Source organism: Cervus elaphus, chromosome 3 (assembly GCF_910594005.1).
Source record: "Cervus elaphus chromosome 3, mCerEla1.1, whole genome shotgun sequence".
NCBI lineage: Eukaryota > Metazoa > Chordata > Mammalia > Artiodactyla > Cervidae > Cervus > Cervus elaphus.
This window is the reverse complement of record NC_057817.1, coordinates 22,410,515-22,434,229: the sequence shown is the minus strand read 5'-3', so window position 1 is coordinate 22,434,229 and position 23,715 is coordinate 22,410,515. Positions and strand designations below refer to the sequence as shown.

The window sequence follows — 23,715 nt, the reverse complement described above, 5'->3', positions numbered from 1 at the left end:
CATCAACTAAAAATTTGAGTAGAAATTCCTGTCATTCATTCATTCAGTAAATATATATAGAATACCAATGATGTACAGTATGAACCACTGGCTAGAGATGTTATCTGGCCTAATGGAGTTGAAGAAGACAGATAAGAAGTAACACTTAAAAATATTTTTTTTTGCAAATTTTTATAAGCACTATAAGGAAAATAAACAAGATGAAGTGACAGGGAAAAAAATGTTAGAAACCATATAAAAATGGATTGTGGTGGTTGGGGGGGTGGGCAGGAAGAATTATCTGGATGTGCAAAGGCCCCGAGGCACAATGAATAGACTTGAGGTGTTCAGTGAACTGAAAAGATGACACCATGGTTGGAGAAAGTGGAAGGAGGTAAGGTTGGAGAATGAACAAAGGGCCTCCTGGGCCATGTCAAAATTGAGGAACAGTTAAGGTTTTATATATGAAAGGTTGAAGACAGGAGGAGAAGGGGACGGCAGAGGATGAGATGGTTGGATGGCATCACCTACTCAATGGACATGAGTTTGGATAAACTCTGGGAGTTGGTGATAGGCAGGGAGGCCTGGCATGCTGCAGTCCATGGGGTCACAAAGAGTTGGACATGACTGAGCAACTGAACTGAACTGAACTGATATTTAAGTGAAAATGTATAGCTTCATTTATTAAATGAGACCAGTTCAAGGAAGCTTGTGTGGATGAATTTTTGATATCTCTTTTGAGTGACACCATTTCTCATCTATTTATCTTTGAAATGTCCAGCTAAGGGAAAGAAAGGTAGTGATGGTGTAATATGACACACCCTTTTGTGGATAATTATATAATGCCACTAGGGTAAAAGCATTTAAAGAGAGAAGGAGGTAATTTTACTCTTTTCAGCCTGGAATTTTTAGTAGATAAAACATTTCAAGCTTCTCTAATACAGTGCCATCTCTTCAGAGAATCAAATTACTCTCCTTTCTCTCCTTTACAAAAGACTCATGTCTTAATTTATCACATGAAATAAAACATTTACATAAACCCTGAAAATTGCATCCCTGAGAAACCACAAAAATCAAGAGAAAGTCATTAAGGCAGGATTAATCATATATAGTATATTTTTAACTTTCTAAAAAGCCACACAGTTTGGCAATTTATGATGCTATAATAGTGAAATTGATAGGGAATTACAACTTCTGAGATATTCATGTTTAGCAGCTGGTAATTTATGACAGTATCATTTAGTACATAGAAGAATATGATCTCAGTAGGTATTCCTGACCACATTAAAATTTAGGGGATTCTTGATAAACTGATAAAATAATGATGATGATAATTATTAGAATGAAAGCCAGTTCTTTTCAGCAGCTGAACAGAAAAGAGAGGTCAAGATTAATGATCCTTTAGAGCCAAGAAAGAAACTCAGCGCCTTCTGTGTTGTGGGTTACTCTGCTTTGTAGGGCTTGGCTGTGAAACACTAGATGTAGGATGTATCCCCTTAATATCACTAACCATCAAGTAGGATCAATACAGAAATGTAAAAGGTAGAGTTTCAAGTGCTATAGTTTCCACCTGCAATTTCACTGCTAAGTGAAAAGCCTGGGTTGATTACTTCGAAGATTAAATTGCTATCACTGTTAAACCGGCATGGGGAGCAGATCACATTTCCTTTGTTAGTGTGCTCCGCTTGGAGAACCTGTGTGATGTATTGGAAAGAGCTGAGATGAAAGTCATAAGACTTACTCTTGCTCACAGTAGACTAAATATGACCTTGGCCAAGTCACTTAATCTCTATTTGTCTGATTCCTCATCGGTAAAATGAAAACCAGAAAATATCATTGCTTTTGCCCACTTCACTAGATTTTTGAGGTTAAAACAAAACACCTGGTTATCTGTGAAGCACTATACTTCTGCACTGATCACTATATTTTGTCATACAGCAGAGATCAGGAGATTGCTATGTAGTCACTGTAAGTGTGGTTAGTGTTTATGCCATGTCATACTGATTCACCCACCCACATTTTGGGAATCCAAGGGACAGCTGTACCTTAGGAGATATTACATTGTAGGAGAGGCATTGTGGATGTATTTGGGTTGGTCAAAAAGTTTCCTCAGGTTTTTCTGTAACATGTTATGGAAAAACCCAAGCAAAGTTTTTGGCTAATCCAATACTATGTCTTTTTGGTCTCTTGTAGAAGCAACTCTAGCATACTTCCTTTTGCTTATGATTCTATGGTGTGATTAGAAGAATAGAATTCTTCGAAAGAGAACAAGGCAGCAAGATGGGTCTCTACCAATTGAAACTTTCATCAACCCAATTATACACTCTCATTGGTGGTTACAATATAGCAAACCGCCTAGTTGGATGCCTTTTCTCATGTCTCACTCAACATGACTGCAACTAAGTTTGTTTATCTTCCTTCTCATAGTGAATAATAACATTATCATCTCTTTCATTGCCAAACCCAGAAACCTGAGATTTGTTCTAGGTTTTTCTTCTTGTTCAACTCCCACATCTACACCCAGTATCAATCCTGTAGATTCAGTTTCCTTAATTCATTGTACAGTCATACATTCCATTCTGTTTGTGTTGTCTCTGACGTGATTCTGGTTCTTATGTTTTCACAGCAGAGTTACTGCAGTACAGTAACTTCCTAATTGGGCTCCTCTGTCCAGAACCAGCTCTTGTAAGTCATCCTCTTCGGTGATGACTAAGTTCCTAACTCAGAGAGTTGACCGAATTACTCTCTTGCTAAGAATTTGTTAACACTCCCTAGAACCCAAGTTACAGGTTCTTGGCATGTATGGCTTTTACTGTAGCTCCTTGTTCAATCAAGCCTGCTTATCGCATTTCTCTCAGTGTATCCTTCACTCTGTCCATATCATGCTTTTCCTTGCTTCTGTATTTTCTCACATGATGCTAACACAGTCTAGAAAATTCTCTTCCCGGTTATAATGCCTACTAACTGTTTTTCAAGCTTCAGCTCTATTGCCATCTCTTTCCAGAAGCTGCCTTGGTGTCTGTTCATTTAAATGTTCCTTCTCTGGACTCTGCCATTGCCTCGCTTATGCTGGTGCTATATTCACTAGTCCTCAACAATCCTCATCTTAAGGTTTTCCTGACTATCCCTGGGCACTAACAGTGACTGGCTCATGACGTGGTATTCAATGCACTTCTTTTACATGGATAAGTCCGCACAATCTATATTTGGCAGCCATACCAGAGTGAAGATGAAAGCTCTACACTGACTAGGTTGAATGAAAGAAGGGACATCCAACTGTAAAGACATTACCTGTGAAGGCTTTAGAGTGAAGACTTAAAGGGAATAAACTGAGCAAGAGAGAGAAACAAGGAGATGAAAAGTAGCTTAGGATGAATCTTACAGTACTCTAGCCAGGGCTGACACGTCCATTAAGTTACAGCCGCATCCTCAAAGTTAGGAGATTGCAACAGACATTATTGTATTTTGCAGTATTTGAGAGACAAGGAATAGACGATGCAAAGGCAAGTCGTATGTTTGAATAACATGTGAAAGGCCCATTTGGCTGGAGCAGAGTGAGAGAGGGTAATGTGGGCTCAACTGTATCCCCTCAGATTTCACGCTGAAAGCTTGACCTATGGTACGTGAGAACATGGCTGTGTTAGGAGACAGCTAAGTCAAACGAGGACTTCAGAGTGGGCCCCAATGTTATCTGATCGACGTCCTTATTAAAACAGGAAAGACCATGGGAGGACGGAACGAGGAAGTGGCCATTTTTAAGCCAAGGAGAGAGACCTCAGGAGAAACCACACCTGGTGAAACTTTGGTCTTGGACTGTGAGAAAGTAAATTCCTGTTGTTTAAGTCACCCATTCTGTGGTGTGTTGCTATGACAGCTCTAGCAAACTAGTACCGAAGGGAAGAGTAATGGATAAAGTCAGCAAAATGATTGGAGTTTGGGCAGAGGCAAAGGGGGAGAAAGTTGTGGGGCTTTACAGGTCGTTGTAAAGACTTAAGATTTTATTCTAGTGAAACGGGAAGACATGGGAGGATTTGGAGCAGGTGAATATTATTTTTTTTTCATTTATTTTTATTAGTTGGAGGCTAATTATTTTACAATATTGTAGTGGTTTTTGCCATACATTGACACGAATCAGCCATGGATTTACATGTGTTCCCCATCCCGATCCCCCCTCCCGCCTCCCTCCCCATCCCATCCTTCTGGGTCTTCCCAGTGCACCAGCCCTGAGCACTTGTCTCATGCATCCAACCTGGGCTGGTGATCTCTTTCACCCTTGATAGTATACTTGTTTCAATGCTATTCTCTCAGAACATCCCACCCTCGCCTTCTCCCACAGAGTCCCAAAGTCTGGAGCAGGTGAATATTATGATCTGATTTTTACTTTTGTGGAGATTGGGAATTGATAATCAGAATAATACCGATCAGCTAGTTAACACTGTCAGTTGTGCAGAGGGTGAGAGGGGAAACAGTCAACAACAGGGAGAGAGCATGGGATATGTTTCCTCGCTCCCATTAAACAGCTGAAAACACTAAAGATCCAAGGAGGATCCCCAAGTGACTTGCCCAAGTTGACAGAATAATTTAATAGTGGTCCTGGGAATAAGAATCAAGCATCCAGTTCTCTTTACTACTTGTGCTTGAAGGGAGATGCATTTGGCTTCTCCTGTAAGGAACACAAGTTTGGTTGCCTAGTATTTGGGGGAGGCTAGGTGTATCCTTGTGAGCAGTTTTTAACACTTGAGTGAATTATAGTGGCCATGGCATATGCTGTGATGCTTTCAGCTACCTGCCCATGTCTCTAAGACTCAAGGACACGTAGTGTAAGAGACTGGCAGGAACAAGTGGAAATTATTCATGGGCTCTAGTCACAGACTGTGTTTCCACAGATGTCCTTCATGGTAGATCATTTCATTGACAGAACAATTTTCAGTGATGATAATAGCAATGGCTGAACTCTAAACTGTCCTCCAACATGCCAGGAGCCTTACATGCTAGGAATAGGACCTTTTGGTTCTTGGTTGATAAAGAATTTGTATGTGTGTCTGTGTTTATACATATACACATATATATTGTGTATATATCAATTATATATTGTATACACATATATACAATATACTCATATGTTTGTATGTATGTGAAATGCATATGTATATATGCATATTTTTTGTATTATATACTGTATCATATATATGTATTATATAATAGAAATATCAAATTTGAAGAGAATAAAATATTCTTAATAGTATAAATATGCTCAATTAAATCTGCAGGATGTTGCATAGAGATCTAGGTTTAAATCACAATTCTGTCTCTCAACTCACTAGATGGACTTGGGAAAGTTATTGAACCTTAGCAAGGCTCAATTTCCTCATCTGAAAAGCATAATAATGATGACTAAGTTTAGAAAAGATACTTGGACTTAAAGCACTTAAGACAATGTCTGGGTCGTAGTATGTGCTGAACTAGGGCAGCTTTTATTATTTTTTTTCATTCTGCTTGCTCAGATGGTAAAGAATCCGCCTGCAGTGCAGGAGACATGGGTTAGATCCCTGGGTCAGAAAAATCCCCTGGAGAAGGAAATGGCAACCCACTCTGGTATTCTTGCCTGGGAAATCCCATGGACAGAGGGGCCTGGTGAGCTATGGTCCATGGGGTTCCAAAGAGTCAGACGTGACTTAGTGATTAAATAACAACAACAGACTTTGGGTTTAATTTCCTCTTCTTTTTCTAGTTTCCTAAATTGGAAGCTAAGATCACTGATTTATCTTGCTTCTTTTCTAATGGAAACATTTCATGCTATAAACTTTTATTTAAGCACTGTTTTTGTTGCATTCCACAGATTTTGGTATATTGTGTTTTTATTTTCATTTAGATAAAGACATTTAAAAATATCTTTTGTGATTTCCTTTTTGATGCATGGGTCAATTTAAAAATATTTGAAGAGTTTTTTTTAGGTATATTTCTGTTATCAAATTCCAGTTTAATTATCTTATGATCAGAAAACATACTTTATAATCAGAGAACATAATATCAATCCCGTTCAATTTATTGAGAGTTGTTTCATAGCTCAAAATAATGTCTGTTTTATTTTATTGAATGCATCTAGGTATCTTACTTCACCTGCAAGGAGAACAGAACCTTGGATTTTGCCCTATTTGAAGGGAAGGTCTGTGTGAGTGTGTCTGTATGCATGTGCACATATACATGTGTACATGCCTGTGTGTACATGTGTGTTAGACTGAGGAAGAAGCAAGTTAAGTGCCCAAAACTATCCAGGAATATTCACCAACATATAACTAAAAGTTCTGTGGATATGTCTCACAGGAAGTCCTAACAAATTCAAAGATTGATATCAGATCTTTTCTGAGTGAACAGAGGAAGAAACGGGGGTGTGATGTCTGATACATACGAAGGCGTCAGGCCCAAGAAAAAGAGAAGTGGAAAAGCTTTGTGACTTTATCAAAGTTTCCATCCTAACTAAAACTGACCAAAGATAGAAAAGGAAACTGAAGCATTTGTGTCATACTTGATTGTGAATGTATGTTTATTCCCTTTTACAAAAATGTGTCTCTTCTTTTTGCATATACATGTGTATATTCTTTTTCAGATTCTTTTCCCATTTTATATTGTTACATAATATTGAGCAAAGTTCCCTGTGCTATACAGTAGGTCCTTGGTGGCTATCCATTTTAAATATAGCAGTGTGCACATATCAGTCCCAAACTCCCTAACTATCCCTTTCCCCCATCTTTCCCTGCTGGTAACCGTTAATTGCATTCTCTTAAGTCTGTGAGGCTGTTTCTGTTTTGTAGATAAGTTCATTTATATCATTTTTTTTAAGATTCTGCACATAAGAGATATGATATTTCTTTCTCTGTTTAAAAAAAAAAAGACCTCTCACAAGGCAGTTTCATTCTCAGGTGATTTGTATACTTGTGTTAACGAATAGCTTTTCAGTGGCAGAAATCTGGAAATGGCATAGGGCAGGTCTCTTCTAAGAGAATTCTACAGAAGAAAGGACTCAGCTAAGCAGTCTTGTTAGATTATCATGTCTTTTAGGGAAGGGATGATGTCTTATGTATTCAGTTAATCCCCAACTCCCATGCCTGCACACAGTAGGCATTCAGGAAATATCTATTGAATGAAAACCTGAAGTTTGAAGAATAAGAACATTTAATGAACAAGTGAATATGAAACTGCTATATCTTAAACCCCATTTTATAGATTTCACAGTGTGTATTAAACTATTAGAGACTCTTAGAGTGCCTACAGCAAGAAAAATCTATTTATTTTTTGAGAAAACTATTTTTTTGCCAGTATCTTTGACCATGGAACTCTTCGTAGGAGCCACCTATTACCATTCGCAGAAATTCTATCATAACTCAATGTCTTTGAGGTAGCAAAGCTGATGACAAAGATGAGAATTTGAGCAGATGGTTGTGACATCACGTCTCACCCTGGCTAAACTGACTCCACACCACAAAGACCTTTTCAGTGTTCAAGTTAAACTGGCTTCTTGTCTGAGCTGGACTTGGTGGGTCACACACAGAAAGCAATTTTAATTTTGCTTCTGCCCCTTCGAAGCTGCTGTTTTGACTGTTCACTCTGAACCCCTAGATTCCACTAACCAGTACAACTCTGGGTAGCTGTCCATTGGCGTCTCTGACTCCCAACAGGTAGTAAGTGATGGTAAAATGTCTAGTGTAGTAGAAAGTCCAATCCAGGTACATGTTAGCTCTGTTTTATCTTATAACTATTACCATCAGGCTGGAGATCCAGGAAGAGGAGAAGGGGCAGGTGGGTCCGTTCTCTTTCCCCTCTCACTATTTTCTCTCCCTTTTCTAGCTGTACTTTCTGACCATCCAGCAATAGGGGAGGCGGGGGGGGGGGGGGGGGGAGGAAAGCAAGGCTCAGGGGGAAAGGTGGAATGAGCTTGACCGGCCACCATAATCTGCCATTGTGATCCTCTATATGTAGTAGAGTCCCAATTGACTTTTCCCTCAGGGGGCACTTTGGTGAGTTGTTGTGAAGATATCTCCTTTTGCCTGTGTTACAGGGCATGCTTCAGGAACTGTTCTGATGCTAGTTATGCCTTCTCAGGCCACTGATGATTTCTTCATTCTCTTGGCTTCTAGTGGTACATCCTTCCTAATGAGGTCATGTCAGCCATCCAGGAAATCTCTTCCAAGATGACCCACTCTGCTTTTTCTTGAGTAGATCCTTAGTTGCCCCACCAAATTCTGGAAATGCTGCTTATTCCCCACACGTCCTGAATACCAGAAAAGGCTAGTTCAGGCCACAGTCCCCTGTATTTTTAAGTGTGGTAAAATGTCTAGTGTAGGCATTTTATGCCTACTAGACTAGACTAAAATGTCTAGTTCAGGCATCAGTCCCTATGACTCTTAAAGACTGGAAGACATGTAGCAAGCTCTGCATGGCGCCATTGATATGCCTCTCTTTTGGTGTGTGTTAAAGAAGAAGCACTTCTCTCTGGAGCGGAGGGTGAGGATGGGAACACTTGCTGAAGTGATAACATCGCCCAAAGAAATCCTTATGCCAACTTCTTTAAAGTCACTCTCTATAGGCTGGAAGTTGCCAGTGTGATTACCTGGGTAGAACCACTTCCATAACCTCTTATAGGGTCCCTGAAGCTACCATCTAGTTACAGAATGTGGGCTTTTTGGCATAAACTATATTGGACCTGTTCTGAGACGTCTAGAAAAGAGGAACTTCCCATTGCACATGACTTAATGTATTTAATCCACACTAATACCTTTTTTGAGAAATATAGCAAGAGAAACCAAAGCTGAAAAAAAACTAGCCAGAGATCTAACCACTGACAACTAATCATGTTTTTTTAATAATGCATAAAACCTACAAAATAAGGAAGAAAAAAATGGAAAATACGAGTTTTATGTACCAATTATTAGCTTCATATGGTGAGTTTTATAGGTATTAGGATACGATAGAGATTGAATTTCATTTGTGAAAGACTCAGTTTTCTCTGTCCCCTAGTTCATGGCCATCAGACAACAAATTAATTTCCCCTATAAATACTTATTTATGCTTAGGCTTGCGCTTGTCCTTTGGTTTTTGTGGTGTTTGACCTTTATAACAATAGAGCAGCCTTGTTTGCCCAGAGATCTCCTGTTGTCAGCACTGGTTCTTAATGAGCTCAAAGACATTAAGGCCACCAGCAATGAAGCTAGACTTAGGAGTCCCAGCTAAAAGCAGAAAAAGAAGTTCATAGTGAATGTTAACTCTGACTGATGTTCAGGAATTAACTGTACATTTTATCAAGTTAAAACACACACCTTTCTGAAATTCTTCCACTTTTTAAAAATAACACTCTAACACAATGCCTCTCAATTGGAATTGCATACTAGAATCACCTGGGAGTAATTAAAAATTCTAGTACTCAGACTGCAGCCCTCTGTAATTAAATCAGAACCTTCATGTGGGGACCCAGATATCAGTGTTTTTAAAATTTCTTGGTATTCTAATATGCAGCCAAGTTTGAACAACACTGCTAATACCTTCTGCGTGTTGTGTAGCTTCTATTCATTCATAGCAGAGCACATAATTAAATTTCTTATGAAACTCTGTTCCATCTTTAGGTAGAAGAGATGGGGAATGTATAGCTTAGCCTGTGGTAAGTTCAGTTTGTCTGTTCAATGCCTCTTTAAATGTTGATTAGACTCCATTATTTAAAATCAAGTTCTAATGACAAAATTTTTTATTGTTTAGTTTCCCTTGAAAACACAGTTGTTCAAGCCACAGTGGCCTGCTTCTCCTCATGACAAGCAGCTGGCGCTGGGTTGCAGCAGATGGCTTTAGAGGGGGCCCATACTTCCCCCTTTGCCCACAAGCCTCACTCACTGGCATCTCCTGCCTGGCCCTTATAGGCCCCTATAGGCAGAGTTCTGGATGCCTGCCATTGTCCAAGTTTGGAGAAGTCTTTTAAATCTTAGCCTCTTCTGTGTTAAAACACAGGCAACTCCAACTTACTCCAAAGAGTCCTCTTTGATCTAAATGGCTCAAACAGTCCCTTAACCCCTGGATTGTTTAAAAGGTTATGTGTTTTCTCTATTCCATTCTCTGCCAGCTCATTTTGTACCCACCCTCCCCCCGCCCCACGAGAGAATTTGTTCTGTTCTTTCGCTTTAAAAAGGAAAACAAAGTGTGACTACACATCTATTCTCCAAAGGCCATAGCTTCTCAAGGCTGAGAGCCAGATGCCTGATTTGTTTTCCATCCAGAGCTGTACATACAGAGAAAGTCGGCAGCACAAGGCCATTCTGCTTTTGACCTTCCTAGGGCTGAATGCATGGCTGGTCAACAGAGGAGCTGAAAATAGAACCCAGGACTTTCAAATCATTGTTCTGCTCACTGGGCTGTGCTTCCTCCCATAAGTGCTTGGTAAAACAATGTCCTGTTTTGCAAAAGTAGGAATCATAATATACGTATGAGAAGTTGGGCACAGAAGAACTGCAGGCCTCCCCCTCAGGAAGGATGGCACTGTAACATAGAGGAGCGTGAATTCATTTCTAGCCCTGAAGCACAGAGGCTGGACACACTCAACAGTGTGTGTTGAGTCATCATCTGTGTAATGTGTGATGTTTTGAACAAGAAGTTTTCACTGAATGCCAGGATATATTTGCCTGACAACCCACAGAAAGGAAATTTAAAATATTAGAAAGGTTGTCATGAAAATGACAAGATCTGTGTATAGAGATGGTCGGGGACCTGGAGTCTGGGAGTGGCTTTTCAAGATAGGGTGGCAAGTATTGTGGGGAGGGACCAGAGGTTTGGTAATGCTGTGGTTCTCAGCTCAGGGTATGTGTGTGGCCCACAGAAAGCAGAGGAAGCAGTTCTGAACAATAGAAGGATTAGGAGTAGCTGACACTTGCCCAGGCTCCAGGGGAGAGCTGGGAACTGTCTGTTGTGTGCAGAGAGCTTACCTCTCTTTTAGGGAGACTGCACTGATTTTCAGTGAGCTTTCTGAGGGCTTCCCACATCATGCTAGTGGTGAAGAATCCCCCTGCCAGTGCAGGAGATATAAGAGACATGGGTTTAGTCTTTGGGTCAGGAAGATCCCCTGGAGAAGGGAATGCAACGCACTTCGGTATTCTTGCCTGCAAAATCCCATGGACAGAGGAGCCTGGGGGGCTCAGTTCATAGGGTTGCAAAGAGTCAGACATGACTGAGCACACACTGCTACTGAGAGGGCAGGGGCCATCTGTCTCAGGGCCACCGCCTCCATGCCTGGCGCACACAGGGGGACGAAGGCAGAGCTCAGAACCACTTTCTGAGTCTGAGCCCCAGCTCGACAGCCTCCCATCCTTGAGACTTTGGACAAGTGTGTTTTTTATCTCTGTGTTTCAATTTTCTCATTTGCAAAACAGACATAGTGGTAATGGTTCTCACCTCAAATGGTCATTGTGAAAATTGAGTTACTACACATTAAGTCACTTCAGTCGTGTCTGACGCTTTTTGACCCTATGGACTGTAGCCCACCAGGCTCCTCTATCCACGGGAGGCATGAATACTGGAGTGGGTTGCCATGCCCTCCTCCAGGGGATTTTCCCTATCCACGGATGGAACCTGGGTCTCCTCCATGGCAGGTGGATTCTTCACCGCTGAGCCACCAGGGAAGCCCTCTTAGAATGGGGTGTGTGTGTGTCAGTTGCTCAGTCATGTCCAGGTCTTTGTGACCCCATGGACTGTAGCCTGCCAGGCTCCTCTGCCCATGGAATTCTCCAGGCAAGAATACTGGAGTGGGTTACCATCTTACACTTTGGTACATAGTAAACATCACTAAGTGTTAGTTATTAGAGGCCATCAATACGTTAGTAATGAAGGATAAATAGTAAACGATATAGAAGAGTTAGACCAGGCCAAGTGACTTGAGAAGCACTTTTCGTGGATTACCTTATTTAATTTTAAAAACAAGTGCACAGAACACTACTCCTATTGCTCCACGTTACAGACGAAGCACAGAGGGGTTAAGTCACTTACGGTCACACAGCTGGTGACAGGAGAAGGAGTTGAAACAATGTGGACTAATACCACATCTTTCACCACTCTTCTGCCAATTAAGTATTTCCTAGGAGAAATTCTAAGGTAATAGCTGCTTTATGATGGTCTTTTGAGGCTTAAATATAACTTATTGACACTTTAAAAGTAGTAAAAATATGTACACATATGTAAGATGATGGTGATGACTAATAAACACACAAGAAATCTGCCCTTATTAGCCTCACTTAGCATATCAAAGGGTGTTAACAATAATAATTGGCTTTGGGAACCAAAAAACAAGTGAAACCAGTCATTTTGACACACCAAAATGCCATTTTATATGCGGGTGTCACCTACTCAAGATAACAGCCATTGAATAAATTAACAGTTCTTGTTGAGAACTGAAGTGCCATGATCCTTTCCTTGTTTTTTTGCTAAAATATACTTAGTTATGATACAATTTACTTATTTACCTGCTTTATCTCTGAATAGTTTCCCCAGCCATAAATATGAGGAGAAATGATGAAATTTTTTTCATTGCAGGAATTATTTGGAGTGTTGTGGTATCATGGAAAGCAAACCAAACTTGAGGATGGGAGATGAGGTTTCTGGCTCTGGCTTCATCATCATTTAATTCCCTCTAGAACCTGAAGCAAATCTCTTAGCTTTCCCGGGCCTCAGATTTCTCTGTTGGAAAACAGAACTTTGGATGCCACTAGTACCAAATTCCTAGTACCTTTAGAAATCTTTGATTTCTCTCCTGGAAATTTTTAGTGTAGAGCATACCTTTTCCTGGGCTTCCCCAGTGGCTCAGACAGTAAAGGATTTGCCTGCAATGCAGAAGACCTGGGTTCAATCCCTGGGTCGGGAAGATCCCCTGGGGAAGTGAATGGCTCCTCACTCCAATGTTCTTGCCTGGAGAATCCCATGGACAGAGGAGCCTGGTGGGCTGCAGTCCCTGGGTTCACAAAGAGTCAGACACGAGTGAACAACCAGTGCTTCACTTCAGCTTTTTCTATCCCCATCCCCATGTATATATTTCATTATTTTTGAAATCAGGTTATTTCACAAATAAAACATACATTAAATTTAATCTTTACCTTCTGCTTCTTCTTCCCCTAAAATATTAACATTAAATCAATAGTGTGTCTTAGAATTAAGGCAAAGAAGTAAATCATCTACCACCGTAAATAATAGCTGAAGCTGTTCCAGAGGCTTGGTTGATGTGTGAATGAACTTGTGTCCTAAAAATTAGAGAGAGAAAGAGCACTTAACACATTCCTACTGCTTAATTTCTTCAGAGTTCAGGCCCTGTTCCAAGGAATAAATTATATTTTCTCTGCAGCAGCCAAGATCCAGGGGTTTCCTTTGCCTGTATCAACAGCACCCTATCACAGACAAATACTTGTAAAAACTAAAATGTCTCAGTACATCGACAATAAAATGTCATCTGTATGTCCCTGTGACTGATCTGTACAAAGTCAAGTCATTTCTTTGAAGTCAGCTGAGAATATAGGGGCCCTTCTTTCCTCCAGACACATGGAAGTGGGGGAACAGCTGTTCTTTGTTCAGGAAAGGACAGGGCGAAGGTTAGTTCATGGGTAGAGTTTCCTGTTTGTAATGTCTGAATCCAAGGGAGGTGCCAAGAATTTTGAAGGTTTTATTCAAGGGAAGATAGTTTCTTGTTGGGGCAGAATTGCAATGAAAGTACAATTTCCTCCCCAGTTGATGCCTTGGTCCTTCAGAAGTATGTAAGATTAATCATACAGTTGTCTTGCTATTGGCCATTTGATGGTTGTCCTTTTTCTACCAGGGAATGTCCAAACACTTTAGCCCTCTCCAAACTCCACCAAGAATTATATGCAATTCTGTGAACTCTTCTTGCTTCTCTGTGCTTGGAATGGCTTTTCTACAGCCTCACCTGGACAACTCACCTGTTAAGATTCAGCACAGCTTTCATCTTTCCTTAGTAGCCTTTTGGTAATTATCAGTTAGTATTTGAGCCTTTTCTTTGTGGTCTCCACGCATCCCATGCTTTCCTCTGTCTAGAGTGTTCTCCAACCTGCCTGCAGAATGGAATCACCTGGAAATTTATCAAAACACAACAATACCCAGACCCTACTGAGGGACTTTGATTCCACTGGTCTAGGTTGGAGTCAAATTGAAACCAGGCAATTCTAATGTGCAGCCAGTGTTGAGAACCACTGATTTATTGTAGACCTTATGACATATTATATTAAAAGCTTTGTGTTTATCTTCCCCCAGATTAAGTTTCTTGAGAACTCAAATTATTTTATATTGATATGCATGTCTTCTGATATTTAAAAATGCCAAGTACTAGGAGGTGCCCAATAAGTCATTTGTGAAGAATGAATGAATGATTAGCATATACATATCCCAACCTCCCTTTCACTTGTGTTTAGAAGCTCATTTATGTGCGTGCAGTTGCTCAGGGTAAGAAAACTGTGGAAAATAGAATTGATATGGATCCCAGGTGTTCGGGGACAAAAGATACATTCTAAGAGAGGTGTCTGAGGAAACACAATAAGGCCTGGAAAAAAACCTGGGAAATTTTGAATTAATTGATAGCAGGTGCTAAAATAACAGAACCAACCATGCAATCTGACCTGAACAGAATTTGGGAAGAGAGACTAATGCAAGAGATTCTGGGTTGGAAATCAGAAGGGAACAACCAACTTAAAATGTAGGAGACTGAGAAGCAGTTTAATTCTGCCTACACAGGATAGAAATAGAAGACACATGGACTCTCTCCAGAAGAGACTTAGCTTTCCCTTAAGCCCCAGGGTCCAGAGGCTATAAGTTAAGGTATCCTAGTAGCTTGAAGGAGAACCTGCACAATAAGATGCTTGAGCATCCCTGGACACTGCTGTACCCTAAGCATGCTGTCAATCTTTGTTTTGTGGCTCATAGTATGTGCTCAGTGCTTTATGTATTTTCCCACATAATATGCAGGATTAGGCTTATGAAGGAGCCTTTATCTTATCAAATTTTATAGATGAGGACACTGAAGTTTAGGAGAATTAAGTCCCAAGCCACCTGTACTACAACGGGTAGATGTCACCTCTTACATGGCCAGTGAGCCTTCCTGATCAGATGATTCTCTGTGGAGGGGAGTTACTGGAGAATATGGAAGGATGAACAAGAGCTCCAGGGTCTCAATCCAAGAAGAGAGGTTTATCCTTCAAGTCCTGCCAGTGGACCAGGAGACGGCAGGTGAAGGAACTTTTTGTGGATGGTTGGTGTGAGTGTTTTGATTTTAAAGAAACTCCTATTTGTGTGTGCCCGGCACCGTGAAGTGGCCTTGGACAGTGAGAACACAATGCTGTCTACTTCTGGACTCGTAGTGAATGTATTTGTAGAAAGCATGTGCCCTTTTTCAGAAGAGGGAAGATGAATGAGAACACTTAGAATCTTTCAGTGATTCTACAAGATGGAAGAATGTTTGGGTATAAAGTTTGGACTGTTTTAAAGGATGACCTATGAACTCATTACTTTCATAACATGGGATTTGGTTTTACTTTCTATAATATGTCATCAAAATTTTAGTCTTGTAATATTTGGTTTCTCATTTTAAGCGGAATTTCCTTTCCCACAATCTCCCTTTTGACTATTGACAGTCTATGTTTCAGGAAGCTTCTTCTCTCTCATCTTAATAAACTTTTAGGTTCCAAAACAAAGTCTGATCTTAACTATTAGTTTAACCAATCAGTTTAGTCTGTCTACATAATGGTGCAATGAAGATGCTTGCAGATATTGATTCCCTAAAGTCAACTTCCCTTACCAGTCAGCTGTGATGACTAGTTCGTCTGGAATAGTTCCTGCAGTTCCAGCCTTTGTGCCAAGCACGTTGCAGCTGCTGGCCTTCCCCCCAGCCCTGTACACAATTCCCGTCTGTGGAAACTATAATCACCTGCTGGAAGAGATACTTGCTTGTCCACACGCCAGGAGGAGGCTGGAGTTGGGACGTTTCTTTGGCTTGCTGGGAAATAACCTGGACTTTAGACTTAGCTGAACCTAGGTTCAGATCCTGACCTTGCTGTTTGTAAGCACTTCCAGGGCTAAGGGAGGCTCAACAAATGTTGCTTTCCTCCCTTGTCTGCCTTTGAGAAATAGTGCAACCTTCTTTCCAGTGGATCATTTCTGTGATCCAACCACATAGACATTCCGTCCAGCACATCCACACCAAGAGCACATGGTTATGAATTGTGCTCTCTGTTGCCTTTGGTTCTTTTTCACAAAGCCTGCATTTCAGAAACAGCTCATGAACAGTCTGTATTTCACAGTGATTTTTTGTCTCACCTTTCTCTAGATGTGGATGTTCTATGACTCCTGGCTTCCTGACATGTGAAAAAATATATTCCTTCTCTCTCAGTCTGTGTCTCCTGATAACAAGTTCAGACGAGCCTTTTCTAAATAATAAAAGAGAAGGTGGCTGCCACAGGGCTTTTATCACTGACCTTATTTCAGAATTCGGTTGGGTAACTCTTACCTCACTTTCCAGAGAGAGGCAGTGTGTGTCATGAGAGTGTGTGTGTGTGTGTGTGTGTGTGTGTGTGTGTGTGTTAGTCACTCAGTCATGTCCGACACTTTGCAACCCCATGGACTGTAGCCTGCCAGGCTCCTCTGTCCATGGAATTCTCCAGACAAGAATACAAGAGTGGGTTGCCATTTCCTTCTCCAGGGGATCTTCCTGACCCAGGGATTGAACCTGGGCCTTCTGCATTGCAGGAAGGTTCTTTACCATCTGAGCCACCAGGGAAGCTGAGAATCTCTCTAGAGGTAGTCAAAACAAATGGCAGTCCCTAACCTTGGCATGTTCCCCTGGCCCTCTGTGGTCCTGTGTTTCCTCCTCTTTGTGAAAGGCAGATAGTGCTATGTGACATCCAAGGTCCCTTCCTCCTCTAAACCTTCCAGCCTCTAACCCGAGGCTACTTCTTGCTGATTTATAAGAAAATATATTGACTTGCTTGAAGATATTAAATGGCAAATATTTAAGAAAACTGGTCCTTCTCCACTTTTTTATGTCTAGGTTATAAAATGATGATAATGATTACTTTTTCATTACTCACCTAATCCCATAAAACACCTCTCACTATATAAATGTACATAGCCTTTTTTCAACAACTATTGCTCACTTTGTTGAAGGGAATCAGGTCCTTGCTCAAGGCCAGTAAGAGAGAGCCAGCTTTCTGCTAGTAGACTTTACATTCCTCTCTGGGCAAAAGGTTTACCGTGGCTGAGACCAATACAGCGTCACCAGTGGTCTTCTCCTAAAGGGGAGTTACCAACTGCTCATTAATTGCTCCAAATGCTGGTAACGTGTGCCATGAGGGTGAGGAGAATAGAAGGAACATTTACTAGAAAGAAAAATTTAGATATAATAGGTTCTTCCTCCTGGGTCTCTCTCTACTGCTTACTGTTAAATTGAAACCTTTTACATTGAAATCTTGTTTTCCTTTTTTATACTCATGACCACGTTTCAAAGCAAGTCTTATACCTCTTTTATAGCTGAGAACATGGAGGCTCAGAGATGTTAATGAATATCCCAAGCTCACCCAGGTCTCTGGCTATAAAACCTGTGTTTATTTAATGTCATTAACATGACCCCCACCAGGAATTCCTAAGTGTGTCTAAAATGGATTAAAAAAAAAAAAAGGGATGTTTAGGATATGGAGAAACCCTGAAATGATCACATCACTAAGGCAAGCCTGCCATAATGTTGTTTTCCACATTTGTAAAGTTTCAAGGAGGTACCCTGTGAACTGGAAGCAAATACTGAGATATTTCACACCCCTATATCAAGAGGGTTTTGAATCCTTTTCCCTAGTAGATTCACAGAAATCAGGCATTATTTGAGATGTAATAGTAATGGATGCCATTGATTGAACTCATTATGCTCCCAGCTCTGTGCTAACCACTTGATAAGCATCATCTCATTTACACAGACATTGTTCCATGAGATGGTTACCACTGTCTTATGCAGACATGGGCACTGAGACTTATATAGAAGTGTCACTTACCCAAGTGTCATGGATTGAAAGATTGGGAATCCAGGTAATATCTGAATCTAAAGCAAATTGCTTCTATTGATTACTCAATAATGCCTCGGCACTGCAGGGCAGAATGGGACAAGGGAACCCCGTTCTCTCTCCCTACTGGATCTGCACTTCCATATGGTAACTTGAAAGCCTGCATAAATCAGCATTGTGACTAATGTCCACACCTGGCAATAGCAATTATAATGACAACCACCCCTGTAAGTTCTCACCCTACTTTCATTCATTAAAAATAGAAATTAAAGGGGAGGAAGGCAGACGGGAAAACCCCTGTCCCAAATGGTCATTTGAGCAATAGAACAATCTCTGTAATTATTTAAAGGGAAAAAAACCTGATTATTTATCAGAAATAGAACTATGAAAAGGCCGCCTCCAGAAGCACCTCCGTTGCAGCATTTCCCAGAAAGATTACTTATTGTTTAGTTTAATAGTTTCAAAAATATCAAGGAATAACAAGATCTGCCAAACTAGATTGACTAGAAGATAAAAGATTCCCAATAATGGAATGCTTTCAGTTGATTACACCATAGTCAAGCCAAAGCTAGCAAGTCATCATTAAGAAAGAGTATGTAAATTCTGACCTTGGGTTTTGCAGTCACAACACTTACACAATCATAGCTTCATCCAAGTTTGTCACAGGATGCTAGACTTTTCATATCATGACTTTCACTTCTCAGCTGAAATCTGTTTATGACAGCAGTCCTTTTCCTGGGAATTGAATAAGATTAAAATATATAGTGACCTGATAATTGTGGATTAAAGAAATGAGGTCAGAGATAGGAGATGGATCAGGGTTGGTAAACAACTGTGGCCACTTGTGTTGCAACTGTGGAGGATGAAAGGCGGCCAGTGCACTCTCTGGAGTCCTGTAGACTAGACTGGCTTTCAGGCATCTGCAAAGCCTTTCTCCTCTGATCTCCAGCACTCACATGACTTTCTCAAAATGGCAGAAACAAGAACTTCTTTGTTTGTATCCAGTCTAGATCCCGAACTTCTAACTCAGGTTTGATGTCTATCGGCATTTTAAAAGGTGTTCAGTATAGTTTAGTTCAGTTGCTCAGTCGTGTCCAACTCTTTGCGACCCCATGAACTGCAGTGCACCAGGCCTCCCTGTCCATCACAAACTCCCAGAGTCTACCCAAACCCATGTCCATCAAGTTGATGATGCCATCCAACCATATCTTCCCTTGTTGTCCCCTTCTCCTCCTGCCCTAAATCTTTCCCAGCATCAGGGTCTTTTCAAATGAGTCAGCTTTTCTCAGCAGGTGGCCAAAGTATTGGAGTTTCAGCTTCAACATCAGTCCTTCCGATGAACACCCAGGACTGATCTCCTTTAGAATGGACTGGTTGGATCTCCTTGCAGTCCAAGGGGCTCTCAAGAGTCTTCTCCAACACCACAGTTCACAAGCATCAATTCTTCGGCGCTCAGCTTTCTTTATAGTCCAACTCTCACATCCATACATGACCACTGGAAAAACCATAGCCTTGGACTAGATGGACCTTTGTTGGCAAAGTGCTGTTTCTGCTTTTTAATATGCTGTCTAGATTGGTCATAACTTTACTTCTAAGGAGTAAGCGTCTTTTAATTTCATGGCTGCAGTCACCATCTGCAGTGATTTTGGAGCCCAGAAAAATAGTCAGCCACTGTTTCCACTGTTTCCCCATCTATTTCCCATGAAGTGATGGGACCAGATGCCATGATCTTAGTTTTCTGAAGGTTGAGTTTTAAGCCAGCTCTTTCACTCTCCTCTTTCACTTTCATCAAGAGGCTCTTTAGTCCCTCTTCACTTTCTGCCATAAGGGTGGTGTCATCTGCATATCTGAGGTTATTGATTTAAAAGGTGATGGGAAAACAAATACGTTTCTTTCTCAAATATTTATTGAGTACCTACAAATACACTGGGCACTGTGGAGCATGTGGTATATAGATGCAGAAGCCGGACAAAGCCACTGAAAAACAAACAGCACTGCAAAATGGTTCACGCTCAGTACCAAGGGAGGCCTGGGCCGGAGTGTAAACACAGGAAACAGCCACTGTGGGCAGACACCTGATGCTTTCCAAGAATTACAGACCAGATACACTCAGAGAAGTGAAAACTTCCTTGAAATTAGAATGTGCCAGACAGTATTCTTTTTCTGAAATGATCTATTTATTAAATTATGATTTAGACATAAAAGAACCTCGAAAGAAGTCTTTCAGACTTCTTGAAAGAAAGAAATTCATCCACCTGATCCCACAACAGTAGCACTGTGAAAGGACTTAAAAGAAACATTAGTGCAAAGATATTTTCTGGTTTTAATTCACTTCTTATCCAAGACACATACAGCATAGGTGTCATTTTTAGTAGAAGAAAACTTCCACTTAGTGCTTCTACACAGAACAGGAAAGTGAGGCTCAGAGGCACCACATCTGGTGGACCAGGAATAGAGTAGCAAAATTCAGGTGTTACAGGTCTGTATTGCCTCCTTAGTCTTATTATGACTCTGAACTTGGTTACTCCTGCACAAAAGGTATGGGATTCTCAAAGAAAAGATAAATAAATGTTAATTATAATAGTAAAACAACTGAACCTCTGATTGACTGCTATCCAGAACAAAAATAAACAAGGCAGAAAAAATAATATGTCCTGTAACTTTCTGAAAGGCATCAGGAATTTAGAGCAAGCTTTCTATTTGCATTTGCAGAACAGGGCATGAAAATATTGATTACTGTGAAGCAGAGAATTGCCTGCCTGCCTTCAATAAAACACATTCTGCAAGTCTGATATTCTTGGAACATAGCGTTACACCTTGGAATTTCCCTAAATCTGAAAAGAGTGGTTTTTGACTTTTTCTGTTCTAAATAGCATATTCTTGTTGTTGTTGTTCAGTTGCTCAGTTGTGTTCAACTCCTTGTGACTCCATGGACTGCTGCAGGCCAGGTTTCCCTGTCCTTCACCATCTCCTGGGGTTTGCACAAACTCACATCCTTTGAGTTGGTGATGCCATCCAACCATCTCATCCTCTATTATCCCGTTCTCCTCTTGCCTTCAATCTTTCCCAGCATCAGGGTCTTTTCCAGTGAATTGGTTCTTTGCATTAGATGGCCAAAGTATTGGAGCTTCAACTTCAGCATTCCTTCCAAAGAATATTCAGGGTTGATTTCTTTTATGATTAACTGGTTTGATCTCCTTGCAGTCTAAGGCACTCTCAAGAGTTTTCTCCAACACCAGAGTTGGAAAGCATCAATTCTTCAGCATTCAACCTTCGTTATTGCTCAAGTCTCATATCCATGCATGACTACTGGAAAAACCGTACCTTTCACTATACGCACACATTTATTGGCAAAGTATTGTCTCTGCTTTTTAATATGCTGTCTAGGTTGGTCATAATTTTCCTTCCAAGGAGTAAGCATCTTTTAATTTCATGGCTGCAGTCACCATCTACAGTGATTTGGGAGCCCAAGAAAATAAAGCCTGTCATGGTTTCCATTGTTTCCCCATCTATTTGCCATGAAGTGATGGGACCAGATCTCATGATCTTAGTTGTTTGAATGTTGAGTTTTAAGCCAGCTTTTTTCACTCTCCTCTTTCACTTTCATCAAGAAGCTCTTTGGTTCCTCTTCACTTTCTGCCATTAGGGTGGTGTCATCTGCATATCTGAGGTTCTTAATATTTCTCCTGGCAATCTTGATTCCAGCTTGAGCTTCATCCAGTCCAGCGTTTTGCAAGATGTGCTCTGCATATGAATTAAATAAGCAAGGTGACAATATACACCTTGATGTACTCCTTTCCCAATTTTGAACCAGTTCATTGTCCCATGTCTGGTTCTAACTGTTGCTTCTTGCCCTTCAAGAAACCTATTAAAGACATATTCTAACTTCCTTAAAAGGATGGATCTACGTGTGTTAAGAATTTGATATCTTCATTTCCTCTGGATCCCAATTTTCTCTCCAAATGCACATCCTCACATGGTTTATATCATCACCTTCTTTGAAAAGACTACCACCTCTCTCCTGACCATCCACATAGGTCAGCTGCTTCATACATGAGATGTCTCTAAAATCATTGGTAGAAACCAGTTGCATCATTAGAAGTTTAGATTGCCTTTCCTGCTAAAATGAATAACCCTTCAAGCATCTGAAGTAGTGTTCATATATGTCTATGAATTGTTTTTATCAGAAGAAGAAATCAAGAAGGGGAGTCCATGTCCCACCTGTTCCTTAAATGTGGCAGGTCTTTGTGACTGCCTTGATGATAGAGTGCCAAGGAGGAGATCTGGGTGACTTCTGAGTCTGAGTTGGAGAAGTCCATTGACTCTGCCAGTGTCTCCTGGGACACTCACTGTGGGAGCTTTTGCCCCATGTAAGAAGTTGATCTCTCCTGTGTCCACCACGTGGAAAGATCATGTGGAGATAAAGTGGCACCTTAGAGGCCTCCCAGCTTAGATGTCAGATGTGACTGATGAAGCTTTGGTGATAATTCCTGTTGCAGGCACTGTGATAGCCTCGTAAGATCCTGAGTGTGAACCACTCATCCAACCCCAGTCAAACCCAGGATTTGTGATCAAAATAAATGGTATTCTTGTTTTAAGCCATGGTTTGAAATGTTTTGTGCATGATAGTAGATATTTAGAACAGATTGTGAGAACTGAAAGTTGGGTTCTGGTGTAATGAAGCCTAAAACATGGGACCCTGACTCTGGGACAGAGTGGTGGGGAGAAGTTGGGAGGGGTTTTGAGGGACTTGAGTAAAAGCCTGATGGCACTTGAGGAGAACAGTAGAAAAGTAAGCAAAACTGTCACCTGCAGTGACATGAAAAATGCAAAAGATAACTAATGAACTGTAGATTTGGCTAAAAAGAATTCCAGCTGGAATGTTGAGACTGCCCAATAGCTTCTTTTAGTCACATATAAGTATGAGAGAGATGAGTTTAAAAAAGGAACTGTTTTATTTTCAAGAAAACTTAAAGAAAATGTGTAAAAGATCCAGTACTTGCTACATTCAAATATAAAATTATTTCTCATTCCCCATTTCTCCATAGAGAAGATTTTAAGATTAAAAAATGGTATCAGGCCAAAGATCAAATCCCAAAGCCAAAGAATCTTTGTTAATAGCTTAGAAAGATTTAGGGTAATGGTTCATAGACCCTTTGAAACAAAGTTCCTCTAAGGATCTTGAGGGCATGCCCGGCAGACTCTCTTAGTTAAACAATGAGGCTTCTAAAAATCTTAAAGAAATGGTCCCATCACAGCTTTATAGAAACCCCAAGCAGAGAAGGACTTAAAGAGATTTCTAGGGAGGTTTTTGTCTAGTGGAGTAAATGACAATAAGAGTGATGAGAAATCCACAGACAGCTTTTTTTCTTTGGTTTGTTTTTTATTGATATATGATTGACATGTAACATTACTTTTATTTCAGATGTATAACATGATTCAATATTTGTGTATATTGTGAAATGATCACCTCAGTAAGTCTAGTTGAGGTTCATCACCACAATAATTGTAATTTTCTTTTTTTTAAATTAATAATTATAATTTTCAAAAAGTACAGTGATAAAATTGTGTTGATTAACATTTTGCTAGCATGGACTAAAAGGGACCGAAGCAGTTTGAAGCAAAAGGAAGTCTTTAGATTTCAGATTTCCACGGGCAGGAGACAAGC

The 23,715-nt window shown here is 40.5% G+C and overlaps 1 long non-coding RNA gene across 1 annotated transcript in view; it reads left to right on the top strand.

Annotated features, from left to right (window-relative positions):
* LOC122680142 overlaps window positions 1–23,715 on the top strand; it is a 128,177-nt gene that overhangs the window by 43,006 nt on the left and 61,456 nt on the right. The window lies entirely within an intron of this gene.